General features: G+C 40.1%; 1 long non-coding RNA gene across 1 annotated transcript in view; it reads right to left on the bottom strand.

The window, feature by feature from the left end:
- Nucleotides 1–5,510, bottom strand: part of LOC109297080 — a 43,423-nt gene that overhangs the window by 30,675 nt on the left and 7,238 nt on the right. Inside the window, exon 2 of the long non-coding RNA XR_002097193.1 lies at nt 4,575–4,580. This is a non-coding gene — a long non-coding RNA (uncharacterized LOC109297080). The remainder of the gene's footprint in view (nt 1–4,574; nt 4,581–5,510) is intronic.

Here is a 5,510-nt window from a genome sequence, read left to right as displayed (position 1 = left end):
AAGAAAACCTGGGAATTCAATGTCAAGTTAAAGTGAACCACAAAAGATTGAATAGCAGGATATTCACTCATAAGTTTCCACAAAGGGCAGTGTATACTCTATCCTCCTACTCTCTATCAGCAGTACCTGTTTATGTAATATCTGAACACTTTTAGGGCACTACAAATACAGGAGATATTCTAATCAGTGTTTGTACTGAAGAGTAAATAAAGGAAAAGATAAACTGGTTTTGATAAAAATGGAAACTGGATTGTGACTTTGGCTTTTTGAAGAATTTTTTCTGAGGTTCAAAATATTTAGGTTTGGTAAAAATCTAAAATTCACATGCTTTTGCATTTCCTGTTTTTGGCCTGTATGGGAAACGGAAAAACTGAAATACTGGAAGACACTATTTTTACAGTATTTCTACCCAGCCAAAACAAGGAAGTCAGAAAATCTTGAAAGAATTCTATTTTTGTAATGTTCCTCACCTAAAAATGGTTGCTTATGTTTGACTGTCCGTTCAGGCTTTTTATGTGCTTATCTGAGCAGGGTCAGACAATGGAAGCTTTGCGTTTGACCCAGACAGTACTGGTTAATGTGAACCCTATCACATTGGTGCTATCATGCTTAGCCTGCAGATCTTAAATAACTGATCAAAAGGGAACATCATCGTATATTCCAGCTGGAGATAGAAGGCATGAGTGAAGATAGAGTGGGATGTTAAATACAACAAGAAAAGGTATGGAGGAATTTAGAACAGCAGCTAAAGAAATCAGTAGAAGGTTGACTGGCTGAAAAAGATAGTGATGGGTAAGTGGAGTAGAGGTCAGGGAGACCAGTAAGGGAGCTTCTATCAGGAAGTTGAGGGGGGAGAAGTGGAAGAGAAAGTAGAGGGAAATGGGTGGAAGCAATCTAGGCAGCATAGTTAGTCCAGGGGTGTAAGAGTATAGTGAGAATACAAGAGAGGAATGGAGAGAGCAATGGATCAAGGAACTGGGTGTGTCTACACAAGATGCTAACTGCACAGTAGCCTAATAACACTGTGCAGTAGTGTGCCGGGCAAAACCTGTGCTAATATGCTACTGCACATAGTATTAGGCTACTGCGGAGTTAGCATCTATAAAAACCCATGCACTGACGCTACTTTGCAGTAGTACCAGCTTCTGCGCATTGATTTAGTACTTGGTTATGCAAGTACTAAGCTTAATGCATACTAACTACAGTGCATTAATGAACATGTAGATGCACCCACTGAAATGCAAGATCAGGAAGAAAAGCTGATGGCTGATTTGAAAGAAAGGGATGGAAAGGGAGGACTCTGGCTGGATTAAGAGATTTAGCAAGGAAGAGAAGCTAATTATACCTAAGGGTTGTAACACCTCTGGGGACCTTGTGAGCCTCAACTGTTTGTTTGGAGAGCAGCATTTTGTACGAAAGTGTGTCAGACTCACTTAGCAGCTGAGTCTAAAGTAAAGCATTAGCCAAAGATAAATGAAACTTCCATTTAAGTGTAAGTAAAATGAATGGTGCAGACTGAAGGTTATCCCTCCTGTGGAAAGAAACAAATGGACAACAGCAAGACACAAAATGATTTGAGAAGTGGATAGATCATGACTGTCTTATTCTCAATCCTCATTCTACCCTTCTCTATTGGAGATGGATGTTGAATGTCTAAGTGGAGGTAAAAAAAGATAATAAGAGAGCTGTCCCTGATGGAGTAACTGGTACATCATGAGTAAAAGCTCTGTGTTGTTCATTTTTAAACAGATGGTGTGTGAAGGTCACTCTTAAGTTATTATTATATGTATCAGTATTTTGTGTTTCACGAGGTCAAAAGCCAAGGTCTTCCACCCTATAAACCTTAAATTTTAATTTTTTATTTCCTTAGTAATGAGCTTATTAATACCGAGTCATTGAGAAAATAAGTAAGGTATTAGGCACAGAAGTTTGGAATTTTAAAGAGTTTCTCTATGAGTTATTTCAACAGACCACACTTTCCATGTTTTTAAGTTTTCTATGATGTATTTTGTATCTTTTAAAAAGAAATTCATATCAAAAGCATTCTGAAAATTGTTTTTATTTACCAAAACTAGTTGTGGTAAATGAAAAGTTTCTATAGTGATATTAGTAAACATAGGTTTAAAAAAAAAAAAAATCACTGAAAATATTTTAAAAACAATATCCTGTCACATTGACAATACATCATGGAAAAAAATGCTTTTGAAATCAATAATTAAAAATATTAAGCCAAAAATGACATCCATCTCTAATCAAAATATCGTTCTTATGAAACCTATATTAAAATCAGTGCCCTTATTCTGCATTATCACCAATTAATGACAAAATGGGGTACAGGAAAATAAGGGATAGCAGGGAAGAGGTGAATTTAAGAAAGTGTAATTCACTTTATGTATATTTGCATAATAAAAACTTGCTCATGTGAGGTTTTAGGGTCCTTAATGCAGTAGGTGTTGTTAGCAGCAATAAAATAATCAAGAACTCAGCCAGCCAGTCATCTGTAAAAGCTCCTTTCAACCCCTTCATTGTTCGGAGATATACCCCCAGCCCTCTCCACAAGGGTACCTGATGGGCTGAAATCTTTCCCCTTTAGAATTTATAGACTGAGATCTTTTCTCTTTAAAAGTTTCTTTTCTACTACATCTAAACTGCTTTTTCATTTCCAGGAAGGCTTTGCTTCTTGAGACTGTCAAATTATCATGAAGCTCATCATTATTAGCTCTTCATCAGATGGTATCTTCCCTCATACATAGATATCAGTCCCTAATCATGTGTGAGAGTGTATTTTGCCATCAGCACAGCAATATTCTCTTTATGAATTGCACTGCTAAAACAAACCATTTTAGCTGGGTGTGACAGATTGTTTAAATCCTGAAAATCATGTAATAGTTTTAAGCTGTCAGATCGAGATACTGTTTTTCCCCCTACCACATCTATTACTTATAGTACCTACTATCTATTCATGTGTTATGAAAGGATAACTGCAGAATATACCCAATGTCACAAGATCATGCTTGATGTTTCTAACATTTGCCATCAGTGAGGCCATTATTAAATACTGCGACTAGGTTTGATGGAGAATTTTAAATTGAATTAAACCTAATTTACATTCTTTGGCTGAGCTGTGAATTAATTCCATTGTTTATTACCTTTTATCTTAGTTAAAATAATTTTCCATTTTTTGTAAATTAGCTCTGCCCATTACAAAAGCAAATTTTTAAATAACCTTTATTTGTGTTGTTATTAATTAGTAGTAACTTTTAGTAATGGTAATTAATGATCATGATAATTAATGAGGCACTAGTTGGTAAAATTATAAAATGTAAAACAATTATTTGTTATCTCTCTAGTAACTGTATTAAAGTATTTAAGATGATTATTCTCCTTTGTTTAAAATACTTTAATTTAAATTTAAATTAATATTTTAATGATTTTTTTCAATATATAAAAGTTAAGGATTTAATTTAATGTAATTAATTGCATCTTAATTGGGAAATAGTTCAAGATGAAAATAAAGCCTATTGTTTGGGGTCTCTGAAAAGAGGTGACTAATAGGGAATTCTGCTGAAAGCGACTAATTATAAAACACACATTGCTATTATTAGCAAAAGTTGTATTTATTATTTTTGATTCCAAAAGATCCCATAATAAGCTAAGTGCTATACTAGAAACAAAAAGCATATTGTATGAACTTTTGGATTCAATACAGAATTGGATGGATGGAGAGTAGTAATAGTAAAGCTAAATTTCTTAGTCATCACTCAGCATACTGATAGAAGGTACAGCCATTCAAGCAGATATCACCTAAATAAAGCCTGATTTGGAGGGCACTCCATTGGTGAACAGGCAGTGGGAGGGACAAGATCCTACTAAAAAGATATTGAAGAAACAGTGGTGTAGCAGAACTTGCCATGAAATGCTAAGAAAGCTGAGAGAGATTTTATGAAATATTTTATTAATGCTTACCACTGTCAAGTACAACAGAGAAGGCAGGGATGAGCATAGAGCAGAAGTGGTGAGATCAAACCAGGAAGTGGTCACTAGGACCTTGCTGAAAGCAGTTTCAGTGCAATTAAATAGATGGGAGCCAGACTGGAGAGGATCCAAGATAAGACTGAAGAAGATGAATTCATATCAGCAGGTATAAGAAGCATGATTAACGTGCTCAGCGGTGAAAGTAAGGTGACAGGGGTTTTTTTGGATGGGATGGGATTTTTTTTGCATAGTTAGAGAGCTGTGGAAGACAGAGTGTCACAGGGTGGGGTGCGGGAGCAGCCGTGATCTCCCTAGCGCCCCCTACCGTGCCAAGTTAACTGTTTAGTACCCTCTGTCTCGCCCGCCATGTCTTGCTGTTATATCTTTAAGGGAGGCTGCCTTACTGTTCTCTATGACACGGTGCTATGTTCATACTGGCCCATATCCTCTAAGGAGTGACCCCGTGCACCCCAGCCTTATGGGCGACGCGTGCCTCCAACCTCCCCTTTAGCAAGCCCCAAGCCTCGCAGATGTCCCAGACGTTGACTGGTCAGTTTGTTCTCCGTGCCCTGACTGGTGCTCTGGGCTTGCCACACAACTGGCGCCTCCTGTAGGTGCCCTGGCCTTGCCACTCAACCGGCGTCCTGGCTAACACCCCTGGGCTTGTCATGCAGCCAGCACCCTTACTGGTGCTCCCAAGCTCGTCACGCAACTCGTGCCCTTTTGCCGGTTCCCTTGTATTCGCTAGCCCACTCAGGCTGGCCCCTAAGCTGGCTCCTTTAAGTTTCTCGCTAAGCTCACCGCTCGGGGCTTGTCTATACACTGACCGACTGGGTTTCTCCCTAATAGCTTTGCCCCCACTGGGGCTTCACTCGCGCGTCCCACGCTCGCCCACACTGGGGCAGCTTCTCAATAGCTTTGCCCCTGCTGGGCTTCTCAGGGTCCTGCCCTCACTGGGGCTTCACTTGCACTCGCCCTCACTGGGGCAGCTTCTCAATAGCTTTGCCCCTGCTGGGCTTCTCAAGTCGCACCCTCTGTCCTCTTCAGGCTTCTCACCACGCAGTCTGTCCTTCTCCAGACTTTTCACCGTGCGCTTGGCCCTACTCTGGACTGTAAACCGTGTGCCTCACACTCGTCGCCCTCTCTGGGCCTGTCCCACGCTTCTTGTGCCAGGGGCTTAGGTGGCCCGTAGCCGTGCCTGGCCCCCTGACCCTTCTTAGGGTCCTATGCCCTAGTGGGCAAGATACCGCCCTCACGGGCTGGGGCTTAATACCCCACACGCAGTGCCACACCGGCGCCAAACAGCCGTGCCTCCTAGGCACTGCTTGCTGTGCAAGAACAGGGCACCCAGGAATCCCTAGACTCCTGGGGAGCTCCTGTGAGGCCTCCTCACACCCTTACAGCCTCACCCAGTCCTCTGGTGGTAACAATGACCCAAAAAAAAAAAAAAAAAAAAAAAAAAAAAAAAAAAAAAAAAAAAAAGGAAAGCATTTCTAAGAAGAATGTCTGGCATTCAAAAGGTACAGTTTACATAA

Source organism: Gavialis gangeticus, unplaced genomic scaffold (assembly GCF_001723915.1).
Source record: "Gavialis gangeticus isolate Ggan-Ray unplaced genomic scaffold, GavGan_comp1, whole genome shotgun sequence".
Classification (NCBI taxonomy): domain Eukaryota; kingdom Metazoa; phylum Chordata; order Crocodylia; family Gavialidae; genus Gavialis; species Gavialis gangeticus.
The sequence above is the reverse complement of the archived record's forward strand: the minus strand, read 5'-3'. Positions and strand labels throughout refer to the sequence as shown.